Source organism: Choloepus didactylus, chromosome 14 (assembly GCF_015220235.1).
Source record: "Choloepus didactylus isolate mChoDid1 chromosome 14, mChoDid1.pri, whole genome shotgun sequence".
Lineage (NCBI taxonomy): Eukaryota > Metazoa > Chordata > Mammalia > Pilosa > Megalonychidae > Choloepus > Choloepus didactylus.
Window position 1 is genome coordinate 40,930,995 of NC_051320.1, and position 17,218 is coordinate 40,948,212.

The following is a 17,218-nucleotide window of genomic DNA, read 5'->3' on the forward strand; positions in this document are numbered from 1 at the left end:
GTGAGTCTGATAATTACAGTTCTCGTCCCAAGGATTTTTCAATTTGGGCAGGGATGATGTGAAATTGAGGCAATTGGTGGTCATCCCCTCCAGCAACTTGGAGGAAGACTGTCTGCAGTGGGAGAGAATGAGGGCAACACACAAAAGAAAGAAGAGCTAAACAACAGAAGTGAGAACCTTGATGATATCACTTGAGTTCTTGAATTCAGCCAAAGGAAGAAAAAAGGTCCTTCCATGGACTTCTCAGTTACCTGAGATAAAACGTTACTTTCTCTTTTTTTGGCTAAATATATCATGGCTTTAAAACTACTTTTCTTTTTTTTTTTTTAAACACTTGTATCTGAAAGAGTTTTGACTCTAGTCCTGTCATACCTACTGCACAGGATTATTGTGCATATTTAATGAGATACAAGATATCAAAGTATAAGATATTACTAAGACAAAAGGAAAAGTGTGTTAATTTTCTAAGGGCATTATCTGTGAACCAAATGAATCGTACATAAAGAAAAAAATAGCTTCAGGTTTTTTAATCTTTAAAAAATATATGCAAATACTGCATTTCCTTTTCAAGTTTTTATAACAACCTTGAAGATGAATAAATGGAAACAACATCTTTCAGAAACCTTAGCTTTTCTGTTGAGATTCAGCAATGCAGAATTTTTTGTGCAGACCTGGTCTTGGAAGCAATTCAGCAAGTAAACAAAGACAGTTAGGGAGAAGAGTAAAATAAGAGCACACATAAATAGTTACAAACTATCTTTAACAAAACTCATGGCCCTCTATGACTACAAACTCAGCCTTGTATAGATATGCTCCACAATAAGCATGTTATATATGTTCAACTTTTTTCTCCCTGCCACTCATTTTTATTCCATCAAAATATTTTGAACACTAGACTCTGTAGAAACTCAAATGAAGTACATGACATGGTTTTTTTTTTCTTAAGCCTGGGGTATGTATGTACATGGAATGATGATGCTTGACAGAAAGTCAAGTTCTAATTATAATAAATGCACAAAAATGAGTTATTTATGGAAGAAGCTAATTCTGAATTCTGAAAACATTCATGTTAAAGTTCTCATCTGATGGTCCTAGAGCAGGGATCAGCAAACTACAGCCCAAGCACAAGATCCCATTCACTGCTCATTTTTTTTTTTTTTCCTTTTTTTTTTTTTTATTTTTATTTTTTGGTGTTTATTGCATTTTTTTTTTTAATCTTCATTTTATTGAGATATATTCACATACCACGCAGTCATACAAAACAAATCGTACTTTCGATTGTTTATAGTACCATTACATAGTGGTACATTCATCACCCAAATCAATCCCTGACACCTTCATTAGCACACACACAAAAATAACAAGAATAATAATTAGAGTGAAAAAGAGCAATTGAAGTAAAAAAGAACACTGGGTGCCTTTGTCTGTTTGTTTCCTTCCCCTATTTTTCTACTCATCCATCCATAAACTAGACAAAGTGGAGTGTGGTCCTTATGGCTTTCCCAATCCCATTGTCACCCCTCATAAGCTACATTTTTATACAACTGTCTTCGAGATTCATGGGTTCTGGGTTGTAGTTTGATAGTTTCAGGTATCCACCACCAGCTACCCCAATTCTTTAGAACCTAAAAAGGGTTGTCTAAAGTGTGCGTAAGAGTGCTAACCAGAGTGACCTCTCGGCTCCTTTTGGAATCTCTCTGCCACTGAAGCTTATTTCATTTCCTTTCACATCCCCCTTTTGGTCAAGAAGATGTTCTCCATCCCACGATGCCAGGTCTACATTCCTCCCCGGGAGTCATATTCCACGTTGCCAGGGAGATTCACTCCCCTGGGTGTCTGATCCCACGTAGGGGGGAGGGCAGTGATTTCACCTTTCAAGTTGGCTTAGCTAGAGAGACAGGGCCACATCTGAGCAACAAAGAGGCATTCGGGAGGAGGCTCTTAGGCACAACCATAGGGAGGCCTAGCCTCTCCTTTGCAGCAACCGTCTTCCCAAGGGTAAAACCTGTGATAGAGGGCTCAACCCATCAAACCACCAGTCCCCTATGTCTGTGGTCATGTTAGCAACCATGGAGATGGGGTAGGCAAATACCCCTGCATTCTCCACAGGCTCCTCAAGGGGGCACTACATCTTTTTTTTTTTCCTTGTTTTGCTTTTTTTTTTTTTTTTTTAACTTTCCCTTCTTTTTTAAATCAACTGTATGAAAAAAAAGTTAAAAAGAAAACAAACATACAATAAAAGAACATTTCAAAGAGACCATAACAAGGGAGTAAGAAAAAGACAACTAACCTAAGATAACTGCTTAACTTCCAACATGTTCCTACTTTACCCCAAGAAAGTTACATAATATAGCAACATTTCTGTGAACTTGTTCCTACTATATCCATCAGAAATTAACAGACCATAGTCATTCCTGGGCATCCCCAGAACGTTAAATAGCTTATCTGTTCTTCTTGGATTATTGTTCCCCCTTCCTTAATTGCTCTCTATTGCTAGTTCCCCTACATTCTACATTATAAACCATTCGTTTTACATTTTTCAAAGTTCGCATTAGTGGTAGCATATAATATTTCTCTTTTTGTGCCTGGCTTATTTCGCTCAGCATTATGTCTTCAAGGTTCATCCATGTTGTCATATGTTTCACGAGATCGTTCCTTCTTACTGCCGTGTAGTATTCCATCGTGTGTATATACCACATTTTATTTATCCACTCATCTGTTGAAGGACATTTGGGTTGTTTCCATCTCTTGGCAATTGTGAATAATGCTGCTATGAACATTGGCATGCAGATATCTGTTCGTGTCACTGCTTTCCGATCTTCCGGGTATATACCGAGAAGTGCAATCGCTGGATCGAATGGTAGCTCTATATCTAGTTTTCTAAGGAACTGCCAGACTGACTTCCAGAGTGGCTGAACCATTATACAGTCCCACCAACAATGAATAAGAGTTCCAATTTCTCCACATCCCCTCCAGCATTTGTAGTTTCCTGTTTGTTTAATGGCAGCCATTCTAATCGGTGTTAGATGGTATCTCATTGTGGTCTTCATTTGCATCTCTCTAATAGCTAGTGAAGCTGAACATTTTTTCATGTGTTTCTTGGCCATTTGTATTTCCTCTTCAGAGAACTGTCTTTTCATATCTTTTGCCCATTTTATAATTGGGCTGTCTGTACTATTGTCATTGAGTTGTAGGATTTCTTTATATATGCAAGATATCAGTCTTTTGTCAGATACATGGTTTCCAAAAATTTTTTCCCATTGAGTTGGCTGCCTCTTTACCTTTTTGAGAAATTCCTTTGAGGTGCAGAAACTTTTAAGCTTGAGGAGTTCCCATTTATCTATTTTCTCTTTTGTTGCTTGTGCTTTGGGTGTAAAGTCTAGGAAGTGGCCGCCTAATACAAGGTCTTGAAGATGTTTTCCTACATTATCTTCTAGGAGTTTTATGGTACTTTCTTTTATATTGAGATCTTTGGTCCATTTTGAGTTAATTTTTGTGTAGGGTGTGAGGTAGGGGTCCTCTTTCATTCTTTTGGATATGGATATCCAACTCTCCCAGCCCCATTTGTTGAAAAGACCATTATGACTCAGTTCAGTGACTTTGGGGGCCTTATCAAAGATAAGTCGGCCATAGATCTGAGGGTCTATCTCTGAATTCTCAATTCGATTCCATTGATCTATATGTCTATCTTTGTGCCAGTACCATGCTGTTTTGGCAACTGTGGCTTTATAATAAGCTTCAAAGTCAGGGAGCGTAAGTCCTCCCACTTCATTTTTCTTTTTTAGAGTGTCTTTGGCAATTTGAGGCATCTTCCCTTTCCAAATAAATTTGATAACTAGCTTTTCCAAGTCTGCAAAGTAGGTTGTTGGAATTTTGATTGGGATTGCATTGAATCTGTAGATGAGTTTGGGTAGAATTGACATCTTAATGACATTTAGTCTTCCTATCCATGAACATGGAATATTTTTCCATCTTTTAAGGTCCCCTTCTATTTCTTTTAGTAGAGTTATGTAGTTTTCTTTGTATAGGTCTTTTACATCTTTGGTTAAGTTTATTCCTAGGTACTTGATTTTGTTAGTTGCTATTGAAAATGGTATCTTTTTCTTGAGTGTCTCTTCAGTTTGTTCATTTCTAGCATATAGAAACATTACTGACTTATGTGCATTAATCTTGTATCCCGCTACTTTGCTAAATTTGTTTATTAGCTCTAGTAGCTGTATCGTCGATTTCTCAGGGTTTTCTAGATATAAGATCATATCATCTGCAAACAATGATAGTTTTACTTCTTCTTTTCCAATTTGGATGCCTTTTATTTCTTTGTCTTGCCGGATTGCCCTGGCTAGCACTTCCAGCACAATGTTGAATAACAGTGGTGACAGCGGGCATCCTTGTCTTGTTCCTGATCTTAGAGGGAAGGCTTTCAGTCTCTCACCATTGAGTACTATGCTGGCTGTGGGTTTTTCATATATGCTCTTTATCATGTTGAGGAAGTTTCCTTCAATTCCTACCTTTTCAAGTGTTTTTATCAAAAACGGATGTTGGATTTTGTCAAATGCTTTTTCAGCATCTATTGAGATGATCAATTGATTTTTCCCTTTTGACTTGTTAATGTGTTGTAATACATTGATTGATTTTCTTATGTTGAACCATCCTTGCATGCCTGGAATAAACCCCACTTGGTCATGGTGTATGATTTTTTTAATGTGTCTTTGGATTCGATTTGCAAGTATTTTGTTGAGGATTTTTGCATCTATATTCATTAGGGAGATTGGCCGGTAGTTTTCCTTTTTTGTAGCATCTTTGCCTGGTTTTGGTATTAGATTGATGTTAGCTTCATAAAATGAGTTAGGTAGTGTTCCATTTTGTTCGATGTTTTGAAAGAGTTTGAGTAAGATTGGTGTCAGTTCTTTCTGGAAAGTTTGGTAGAATTCCCCTGTGAAGCCATCTGGTCCTGGGCATTTATTTGTGGGAAGATTTTTGATGACTGATTGGATCTCTTTGCTTGTGATGGGTTGGTTGAGGTCTTCTATTTCTTCTCTGGTCAGTCTAGGTTGTTCATATGTTTCCAGGAAATTGTCCATTTCCTCTACATTATCCAGTTTGTTGCCATACAGTTGTTCATAATATCCTCTTATAATTTTTTTAATTTCTTCAGGATCTGCAGTTATGTCACCTTTTTCATTCATTATTTTGTTTATATGGGTCTTCTCTCTTTTTGATTTTGTCAGTCTAACTAGGGGCTTGTCAATCTTGTTGATCTTCTCAAAGAACCAACTTTTGGTGATATTTATCCTCTCTATTGTTTTTTTGTTCTCTGTGTCATTTATTTCTGCTTTAATCCTCGTTATTTCTTTTCTTGTACTTGGTTTAGGATTGGTTTGCTGTTCATTTTCTAGCTTCTTCAGTTGATCCATTAGTTCTTTGATTTTGGCTCTTTCTTCCTTTTTAATATATGCATTTAGTGCTATAAATTTCCCCCTTAGCACTGCTTTTGCTGCATCCCATAGGTTTTGGTATGTTGTGTTCTCATTTTCATTCGTCTCTATATATTTAGCAATTTCTCTTGCTATTTCTTCTTTAACCCACTGATTGTTTACGAGTGTGTTGTTTAACCTCCAGGTATTTGTGAATTTTCTAAGTCTCTGATGGTTATTGACTTCTAATTGTATTCCATTGTGTTGAAGTCTTCCACAATTATTGTGGAAACATCGATTGCTTCCTTTAGTTTTGCCAGTGTTTCTCTCATGTATTTTGTGGCACCTTGATTGGGTGCATAGACATTTACGATTGTTATTTCTTCTTGCTGAATTGCCCCTTTTATTAGTATGTAGTGGCCTTCTTTGTCTCTCAAATCATCCCTGCATTTGAAGTCTATTTTACCTGAGATTAATATTGCTGCACCTGCTTTCTTTTGGCTGTAGCTTGCATGAAATATTTTTTTCCATCCTTTCACTTTCAATTTCTTTGTGTCCCTGTGTCTAAGATGAGTCTCTTGTATGCAACATATTGATGGTTCATTTTTTTTGATCCATTCTGCGAATCTATATCTTTTAATTGGGGAGCTTAATCATTTACATTCAACGTTATAACCGTGAAGGCATTTCTTGAATCAGCCATCTTATCCTTTGGTTTATGTTTGTCATATTTTTCCCCTCTGTCTATTAATATCCTTTATTGTACCCATACCGAATCTCTTTAGTACTGAACCTTTCTCCAAGTCTCTCTGTCCTTTCTTTGTTTCTCTGTCTGTAGGGCTCCCTTTAGTATCTCCAGTAGGGCAGGTCTCTTGTTAGCAAATTCTCTCAGCATTTGTTTGTCTGTGAAAAATTTAAGCTCTCCCTCAAATTTGAAGGAGAGCTTTGCTGGATAAAGTATTCTTGGCTGGAAATTTTTCTCACTCAGAATTTTAAATATATCGTGCCACTGCCTTCTCGCCTCCATGGTGGCTGCTGAGTAGTCACTACTTAGTCTTATGCTGTTTCCTTTGTATGTGGTGAATTGCTTTTCTCTTGCTGCTTTCAGAACTTGCTCCTTCTCTTCTGTGTTTGACAGTGTGATCAGTATATGTCTCGGAGTGGGTTTATTTGGATTTATTCTAATTGGGGTTCGCTGAGCATTTATGATTTGTGTATTTATGTTGTTTAGAAGATTTGGGAAGTTTTCCCCAACAATTTCTTTGAATACTCTTCCTAGACCTTTCCCCTTTTCTTCCCCTTCTGGGACACCAATGAGTCTTATATTTGGACGTTTCATATTATCTATCATATCTCTGAGGTCCATTTCGATTTTTTCAATTTTTTTCCCCATTCTTTCTTTTATGCTTTCATTTTCCATTCTGTCATCTTCGAGGTCACTGATTCGTTGTTCAACTTCCTCTAGTCTTGTACTATGAGTGTCCAGAATCTTTTTAATTTGATCAGCATTTGATCATCCATTTTTTTATTTAGTCTTGAAATGTCTTCTTTATGCTCTTCTAGGGTCTTCTTGATTTCCTTTGTCTCCCGTACTATGGTCTCATTGTTCATCTTTAGTTCTTTGAGTAGCTGCTCTAGGTGCTGTGTCTCTTCTAATCTTTTGATTTGGGTGCTTGGGCTTGGGTTATCCATATCGTCTGGTTTTTTCATATGCTTTATAATTTTCTGTTGTTTTTGGCCTCGTGGCATTTGCTGAACTTGATAGGGTTCTTTTAGGATTTGTAGACCAATTGAAGTCCTTATCTCTAATTTATCAGACCTACAGCTTCGTGGAGTACGCTTTCTCTAACTAACCAGCAGGTGGCTTCCACGAGCCACCTGTTCTCCACAAGCCAGTTCTCCCCTGCTTAGCCTTTTTGGTGAGTGGGGGAGTGAGTCTTGTGGGGTCCAATTGGTGTACCAAGCTTGCGTGTGTAGTTGGTGTTGCCTGCCCTGTGTATGGGGCGTGTTTCTGGGCAGTCAGGGAGGGGGGGTGGCTCTAACAATCAAATCTCCCTGGTGATCCTAGAGTTTTAAAGCTGCTGCAATAGTCTAATCCTTCAGTTCAGTCCTGCCACAGTTTGTCTCTGCCACTGACCCACAAGTCCTTGGTATTGGCGTATGGCTCCTGAGACTTGCAAGTGGGCCCCTCTTCCAGGCCGTGCACCCCGGGTCCTCTGTTGAGGGATGACTGTGCTATGTCACAGGTGAGTGCCGTCCCCCCAGGACAGTTCTGGGCTGCTGGACTGTGTAGGGAGGCTCCCAGTCTGCTGAAATGATGGCTGAATGGGGCTTTGTTAATTCACACTGCTCTACCTTCCCAACTCTGGGACAATCAGCTGAGGTTGCAGGGAAGGCTAATGTCCACGCCCAGTTTTGTGGTGTGTGCCTGTTATTTGAAGCACTTCCGTCACACTGGGTTGTCTGGGGCAGCTCTGGGCTATGGGGCTGGCGATGGGCAGGAGTGTTTCCTGTCCACCAGGATGATGGCTGTGAGCGGACACCCCCCTTTTCTTGGGAAGTTGTGGTGTTTAGTGAATTTTCTCAGCCACTGGATTATTGTGTTTTGTCTCAGAGCTCTCCTAGTTCTGCTCTTGACTTGACCTGCCCAAATTGCAAGTCTTTGAAGCTTTCTGTATTGGGCTTCTTAGAGTAATTGTTTTAGAAAAAGAAAAAAGGATTAAAAAAAAAAAAAAAAAAAGGGCCCTCCTCAGAGATCTAATGGGTTATTGAAATGCTAAGAGACAAAGCAACCAGGGCCATTAAGGAAAGGTCCACAGGGCAGAGAGATCAGCTTTTCTTCCGGATTTGCATATGCGCCTCAGGGCCTGACCTCGGGCCTGAGCTCTGCCCTTCCCCCTTCTATGTTCACCAGAACTCCAAATATCCTCCGCTTTTATTTTGGAGTTTTTCGTGTTGTTTTTTTTCTATGCCTGTCTCCTCTCTGCTGGGCTGGCTGCTCTCAGATTCTCTGGTGTCTGGTCTCCGTCTGTCTATGGTTGGAGTTTGGATCAGCAGAATGAGTTTCCGATAAGGGCTGCCACTGCAGTTCTCCCTTCTCCTTCCCGGAGCTGACAGCCCCTCCTCCCACGGGACTGAGCCTGGCAGGGAGGGGCGCGGGTCCCCTGGCCGCAAAAACTTACAGATTTCGCTGATCTCAGCAGTTCCACGTTTTCATGAGTGTTGTACGAAGTATGCCCAAAGTCAGATTGCTCTGTGGTGTCCAGTCCACGCAGTTCCTGGCTTTCTACCTACTTTCCTGGAGGAGTAGCTAAAACATACAGCTCACCAATCTGCCATCTTGCCCCGCCTCCACTGCTCATTTTTATATGGCACATGAGCTAAGAAGGTTACATTTATAAATGGTTGGGAAAAATCATAAGAAGAATAATATTTTGTGGCATATGAATGTTATATTAAATTCAGATTTTAATTTCCATAAATAAAGTTTTATTGGAACACAATCACACTTATTTGTTTACATACTGTCTGTGACTGCTTTCATGCCACAACAGCAGAATTCAGTAGTCATGACAGAGACCTAAAATATTGTCTGCCGACCCCTGTCTTAGAGGATAAGCAGTGTATGGGATAATTGAGGAATAGTGCTTTATTCTCAAAGCTACAGAGACTCAAAAGAATAAAAGGCGTTTTCGTCCCAGTACCCTGAAATGGTACCTAAGCCTTGGTGTCATGATTTGGGCTCCTTTGCCTCTAGACAGTGTCAACAGCTTTTGAGTGTCGGGGTTAAAAATGGAAGCTCCCAGATACGTACAAGACACTCCCCTCCGGACCTTCCTTAGGAGAGGAAAAGGAAAATGGCTTAATCCCAGGGTAGAAGGGGAGTGTCCAGAAACTGGGGAAATGATTGGAGAGAGGTGTTTAAGGACTTTCTGCAAGTGTTTAAGACTTAGCATCCCTTTCATACATACTACTATGGCTGTTGCAGCTGTAGCACATAATCTCTGCACAAATAAATGTGCAGAAGGGATGGAGCACCTGTCTTTAAATGAAACCTGAACATTAGCATTGAGCATCTCAGCAGCCACTGTGATGGACTGAAGAATAGAGGACTTTTCCCATTTTCTGGGTCCTGTGAAAGCCATCTTCTTCCCATACACTTGAGACTGAGGTCGACTTTTTATGACAAGCTCAGGAGTGAAAGTTTGGAGCCAGATTTAATTTGATGTAAAAATTCAAATTTTATGATGCTTCTTACACTCAAGCATTTAAGAGCAAAGCTATTTTAACAGGCAAAAATGGAACCCTTCTAGGAGTAGAGCATAACATGAGCAACTCATAGACCCAGAAGAAATACTATGTTTGTAGGAGTTAGAATAGTCCAATATGACTCTCCCAGATAACTACAATGAACCATCAAAAATCAGGAAATTAACACTGATACGTTACTGCTATTTAATTCTCGGGCACTATTCAAATTCTATCAATTATCCCAATGATATCTTTTTATAACAAAGGAATCTAATTAAGATAAAGTGTTACATTTAGTTGCCATGTCTTTTTTTTGAAGTTCATTTTATTGAGATATATTCACATACCATGCAGTCATACAAAACAAAGCATACATTCAGTTGTTCACAGTACCATTATATAGTTGTGCATTCATCACTAAAATCAATCCCTGACACCTTCATTACCACACACACAAAAATAACAAGAATAAAAATTAAAGTGAAAAAGAGCAATTAAAGTAAAAAAGAACACTGGGTGCCTTTGTTTGTTCTCCTTCCCCCATTTTTCTACTCATCCATCCATAAACTAGACAAGGGGGAGTGTGGTCCATTTGGCTTTCCCAATCACATTGTCACCCCTCATAAGCTACATTTTTATACAATCATCTTCAAGATTCATGGGTTCTGGGTTGTAGTTTGACAGTTCCAGGTATTTACTGCTAGCTACTCCAATTCACTAGAACCTAAAAAGGATTGTCTATATTGTGCGTAAGAGTGCCCATCAGAGTGACCTCTCGGCTCCTTTTGGAATCTCTCTGCCACTGAAGCTTTTTTCATTTCCTTTCACTTCCCCCTTTTGGTCAAGTAGATGTTCTCCATCCCACGATGCTGGGTCTACATTCCTCCCTGGGAGTCATATTCCATGTTGCCAGGGAGATTCACTCCCCTGGGTGTCTGATCCAGGAGGGCAGTGATTTCACCTGCCAAGTTAGTTGCCATGTCTTTTTAAGTCAACTTTTATCTGGAACAGCACCTCAGTCTTTCCTTGACTTCCCTGTCTTGACATTTTGAAAATAAGCAGCCAATTAATTTATGAAATGTACCTTGATTTAGGTTTTTCTATTTTTTCCCCATGATTGGATTCAGAATATGCTTTTTATTTTTTATTTTTTTCAGAAATACCAGAGAAGTGATGCTGGAATATTCTCAGTGTGTCCTATCAGGTGATACATGATTTTTTATTTTTCCCATTAGAGGGTGTTTTAGTTTCTTATGCTGCTCAAGAAAATGCATTGAAATGGTTTGGCTTGAACTATGGGAAATTATTTGCTCACACTTTTGAGAGTGGGAAAGTGTCCAAATCAAGGCATCATCAAGGTGATGTTTTCTCCCCAAAGTCTCTGGCATTCTTGGGCTGGCTGCTGGTGATCCTTGGTTCCTCTGTGACATGGAAGGCACATGGTGGTATTTCCTCATGTCTTCCTTCTCTTCCAGGTTCCATTTCATCTTCTTGCTTCTTGTGACTTTCTCTCTCTTTGCCTGAATTTCATTTTCTTATAAAGGATTCTAGTAATAGGATTAAGACCTGTCCTGAATAAGGAGGGTCACACCTTAACTGAAGTAGCATCATCAAAAGGTCCTACTTTCAATGGGTTTACACCCACAGGAACAGATTACATTTCAGAACATGTTTTTCTGGAGAACATATAGTTTCAAGCCACCACACTTCACCCTCTGGACCCCTAAAAGACATATTTTTTCCTATATGCAAAATACATTAATTCCATCAGAATATCCCAAAAGCCTTAAGTCATTTCAGAAATAATGCTTAGTACATAGTCGCATCAAGATTGGTTATGGGTGTGGTCTGTCCTGGTGTACAATTCCCTTCTATCTGTGGGCATGTGAAACCTAAAGGACAAGTTATCTGCTTCTGTTATACAATGGAGGGCCAGGCATAGGATAAACATTTCCACTTTGATAAGGAGAAATTGGAAGGGAAATAGGGGTCACAGGTCCTAAACAATTCCGAAACCCAGCAGGGCATACTGCATTAGATTTCAAGGTCTGAGAATCATCTGTGGAAGGATGTTTTGTCCTCAAGCCCTAATGAAGCTGCAACCCCACCCCCTTCCAAGTGCTTGCCCAGTGGCCATGCTCTCCTTGAACACTGGGGTAAAGGCTCTACCTTCTCCAAGTATCCAGATAGCAGCCAGGTTCTCTGCTAACACAGGGACACTGCTCCACTCTCTCAGAGCACGGGGGATGGCAGCACTCTTCCTGAACAACAGGGTGGAAGGCCTGCCCTCTCAAGTGCTGGGGCAGACTCACTCTTTGCAAACACATGGATGGGCCCACTCTCCTAGCCTGAGAGGATGTCTTCAGTCCAGACCGCAGCTATAATGGTTCTGTCCTTGAAGTGATTTTTCCTTCAGTCTGTCCCTTTTCTCTCCCTTTTTGTCCAGGCTGGCAGTGATTCCATTCATACAAATTATGCAAAACACTTGTCACCTTGCATGTAGTACACAGGGGTTCAAACCATCAGACAAAAGAACTTTCCATAAATCCTCCCTGGGTAACTGCATTTCCAATCCTGACTTCCCTTGTAATGGCTCACTGGTTCCATGTTCAATTAAATCCTCACATGGAGCACTACTCTCTAGGGACTCAGGTTCCAAAAGCTCAGAATTTTCCAAATCAATTTCTGGTTTCTTTGTGCCCCAGAGTCTAGCTTATCCCTTTCCTTTCATATTTTTCTATAAGCTGCAAGGAGAAACTAGAATGCACTTTCACACTTAGCTTGGAAATCTCAGCTAAATATGCAGGTTCATCACTCTCAAATTCTGCCTTCCATCCAACATCAGAACTTAATTTCTTCAAGTTCTCACCACTTTAAAACAAGGACTGCCTTTCCTCCAGTTTCCAATAATACATTTGTAACTAAGAAGTTAGGATTTAACAAATGATTATGATTACTGAATCATTATACAGTTATTTCTTTTTTACTTTCTAGTATATTTGAATAGCCAGAGGGAAATACCCTAAATTACTGAACTGGGGCCCCACTGCCTTGATCTTTAATAAATGATTGTATAACTATATGGCCTTTTTCTTGTGATTGTAAAAACCTTGTGACTGGCCCTCATTTGTACCCCATAATCCTGTTTTTCACCTCTAGAGTCTTATGATTACAAAAGACAGCTCCTAATGTTTATTAATGAAGGAACTGGAGTCAGCCCAGAACTAACCCATTCCAATTCCTAAAGTATCTTGCTAAGCATGTAATCAATCTGTGCATGCTCAATAATTAGATCATCTCTAATTACATCATATAGAGCCATTGTTCTCATTATCCTAAAACCTGCCCCCCCCCCCTTTTTTGGTCACAAAGGAATATGATTTATTAGCTGGTAGAGACAGAAATCTCATGGTCTAACACCTGCCTCTCTAAAGCAGTGCAAGAACCAGGTTTATGTGCATTATTTGGTTCAAAGAGAATAGGAGACAAACAAAGGAAAATCAGGGAGATAAGCTTTATGGATTCTTCAGGAAATGAAGGGAGTGCAATTAAAAGTTTAGGGGGTGTAATCAAAAGTTTAGGGAATGCAATCTAATTTCTTATTAGGGTTTACTAAAATGTTACTAAGATGCATAGGCCTGCCCATCTTTTGATACTGTGAAATTATCAAAGTTACTGCAGCTCGAGGTGATAGATTTTTAGGCTGATAGGCCATGTTATCTCCTGCTTCATGCTTAGCAAGAAACTCTTTCTCTCTTTGAAACCCTGGTGTCTCAGGAATTGGTCATTGAGCACATCTGGCAGAGAACCCTACCGCTTTTGATTGGTATAACATTCATCATTTCTAAGGCCTCACTGGAAGTACCTTTAGTGTCTGTCTGGTTTGCTTAGTGCTGCCATTAAGCAAAATACCAGAAATGGATTGGCTGTTATAAAGGGGATTTATTAGGTTACAAGTTTACAGTTCTAAGGCCATAGAATGTCCAGACTAAGGCATCAACAAAAGGATACCTTCATTGAAGAACAGCTGATGGTATCTGAAACACCTCCATCAGCTGGGAAGGCACATGGCTGGCATACACTGGTCCTTTGCTCCCAGGTTGTGCTTCAAAATGGCTTTCTCCAAAATGTATCTGGGTATCTGTCTTAGCTTCTCTCAACTCTCTGCTTGGTTCTCCTGGGGCAAACTCTGGGCTTCATCTCTTAGTTTAACATTTCCAAATGTCCTGCCTGCATTTCCAAGCATCAGCATCTGGGTCTCTCCAAAAGTCTCTCTCGGCTGCTCTGAGTTCCTTCTGTCTGTGAGCTCCCTTATAGAATTCCAGTGATTTAATTAAGACCCATCCTGAATGGGTGAGGCCCACACCTCCAGGGAAATATCTAATCAAAATTTTTCACCTACAGTTGGGTGAGTCACATCTCCATGGAAACAACCTAACCCAAATATCCCACAAGATTGGATTAAAAGATAACTTTTGGGGTACATAATATATCCAAACGGTCACAGTGTCCATATTTCTACCAATAGTCTCCTCAAAGCAATCTAAGCCTTTTCTATCAAACACCTCACAATTCTTCCAGTCTGTACCCTTTACCCAGTTCCAAAACCACTGGATTCCTGTAATGCCCTCTGCCCATCTGCATAGACCTCACCATGCTCAGGCCCTGACCTCCCTGCTCTGCTGCCTTCCCTCCACCCCTCCCCACCACACATACATGGAGACCTCACTTGGCACTACCTAATTATGACTTATAGACTGAAGTATTCAGGAAGGAAGAAGCAAGGGAGAGAGGGAGGGAGGGAGGAACGAAGGAACGAAGGAAGGCCAGCAGACATCACTTTATTTTATTCAATAGGTAATGAGGAATTTCCAATCCCTCCTCCCTTCCCCCACCCCCACTCACCCACACAGATTTCTGCATAATTTCCTTGTAGGCTAAAAAATTAGTAAAGCTACCCCCAAATGAAATCTGCATTTCTTGTGAGGAGCCAGTTAGATTATGCATGTTTTCAAGATTGATTGTAGAAATTCGGAGTCTTTTTTCAATCCTTCTGTGAAAGAAACATTTCTTTTTAGACTAAGAATGAACATTTATAACATATTCTACATAAGAAAGTCGAACAGTAAACGGGCCATCCTCTTTTCCATCCAGGTCAAATTCCTAGAAATATCTGGAGGGTAAGAACCACTAAGTGAAAAGGGATGCTTAACTCTGCAGTGAAGGAAAAGTGACTCCCTTCAAGAGGTAGGTCACAGGCTTTAGCTTTTCACTATATATTTTCTATAATTCAAATGCTACACTGCTTGTCTGTGTATTTATCTCTCAAATAGTCCATGTACTCTTCAGGGACAGAGTCCGTTGCCTAATCACCTTTGTATTCCCATCCAGGATTGTGTATTTTTAGCACATGGGAGGTGTGGCATAAATGTTTGTTGAATGAAATGAAATTCCCTGAGGCATAAAAAAAAAGAAAAGGAATTGTAGCCTTTCCACTAAAAAGGATTATAAAGCTCTATTACCTTTAGCATGATTAAGAGATATCTAGAAATACACTTTTTATGTTCTTACAGCACAGTTCCTTGGAAGTAATAGGTACTCTACAAACATGTTTTCAGTTTAATTAAGTTGATTTTATCCAGAGTACTCTCTTGGCCAAATGCCCAGAAATCTTGAAACTGAAATAATTATGATCACAAAAGAGGGCCCACATATACAATATTTGAAGGTTAAGAACAGTCAAGTACATATCATAAAGGCAATAAATATATTCAAAGGGTACATGAAGTCCTTTCACATTTTTTATGATGCTTGGTTAAAATGCAAGTAATGGTTAAAAGAGAAATTGTGAAATATTTAGGTACACATTTAAAACTCAGAAGATTGGCAAAGTCAAAGAAGGGAGTATGCTTTGACACTCCAGTTTTCAGCATTTAAAAAGAAAAATTGAAAGGATATTGTGCTTTGTAATTACCATGTTGATAATGGAAACTCTCAAGTTGTCTAAAGTTCAACAAGAATTTTGTCTTTGAGTTGAAATTGTTGATTTAGAGTTAACACAGACTAAAGCAGACAATTTTTTACTCTCCTCTTTGTGTTGTCTTGTAGCAACCTTGTTGTGTGAAGCTCCTACTAAGAATTAATTGAACATCTATGTTGTGATAACTACAATGAAAAATACTGAGAGCTATAAGGTATTTCACAAATATTTGGCTCCTTAAACACTATTATTTTTCCTTTTTGGTTTAGAAAAGTAATGAAGAGTCACTGTAGAAAATTTGGAAAATTCAGAAAAGTATAAAAAATAAAATGAATAATCACCAGTTATTGCATTCTGACCCAAATCACCAGCATCTTTCTCTCACCAGGATTACTGTTATAGTGTCCTAACTGGTCTCCCTGTTTTAATCTCTATTCAACCTGGCAGCCAGAGGAATCCTCATAAAATGTTAATTAGATCATGTCATTCCTCACTTCAAAACTCTCCAATCAGAATAAAAGCCAAAGTACTTTAATGTCCCTTAAAACCCTGCAATGACCTCCTTTGCTGACTGCTCTTCCCCCTTGCTCAGAACATTCTAGCCTTGCTGTTTTCCTTACTGCTCTTTAATCATTCCAGGCATGCTCCTTCTCCTCAACTCTGCTGCCGGGAGCACTGTCCCCCTGCATGTTTGCAGTGCTCACTCCCTCACCTCTTTCAAGTCTTCTTTCAAATGTCTTCTTTTCAGTGAAGACTTTCCTGATTTCCCTCCATAAGATCCAAGTCTTCCAGCGTCCTCACTCCCCTTCCCTGCTTTCCCATTATCACAGTATAACATTATATATATATAATTTGTTTTGTTAATTACCTGGCTTTCTTTGCTAGCTCCTGTGTTAGTCTTCTAATGCTACATAACAAATCACCCCCAACTTAGTGACTCAGAACAACAGTCATCACTTATTATCTCATGGTTTCAGTGGGTCTGGAATTCAGAAGGGGCTTGGCTGGACAGTTCTGGCTCTGGCTCTTTTATGAGGTTTCAGTCAGATGTTGGCCAGGGTTGGCTTGACTGGGGCTCAAGCATCTGCTTCCAAAGTGGCTCATCAAGCTGGTGCTGGCTGTTGTGGGAGGCCTCAGTTCCTCCCCCCATGATCTCTCCACCAAGCTACTTGAGTATTTTTGTGACATGGTAGCTGGCTTTCCCCAGACTGAGCGATCCAAGAGAGCAAGGGATAGCTGGGATGCCTTTTATGACCTTCCACTGTATTTTATTAACCACTCATACCAGTCCTGATTCAGAGAGGAAGGAGACCACACAAGGAGGTGAATGCCGGGAGGCGAAAATCATTGAGGACTCTCTTGGATGCTGACTACTGCAGCTGCTATATCCCCAGTACCTAAAACAGTTCTTGGCACAGAATGGGAGTTCAATATTTTTGAATAAATAAATAATAAATTCCAGTCAATTCTTTATAGTCCTTTTTTCCTAAGCATATATACTAATATTTTTATTAAAAAATTGGAATTACTTTGTAGATAAAATTTTATAATTTAAAAATCTAAGCACATGTAC

General features: G+C 39.6%; 1 protein-coding gene across 3 annotated transcripts in view; it reads left to right on the forward strand.

The window, feature by feature from the left end:
• The window catches only part of CA13 (carbonic anhydrase 13), a 55,592-nt gene that overhangs the window by 1,679 nt on the left and 36,695 nt on the right, over positions 1–17,218 (forward strand). For 2 of the 3 annotated variants that reach the window (XM_037803069.1, XM_037803071.1), the window contains exons 2-4: positions 10,823–10,869; positions 14,820–14,912; positions 15,774–15,859. The gene's annotated coding sequence lies outside the window, so the exon portion shown is untranslated. The remainder of the gene's footprint in view (positions 1–10,822; positions 10,870–14,819; positions 14,913–15,773; positions 15,860–17,218) is intronic. The other variant, XM_037803070.1, reaches the window with a different exon arrangement.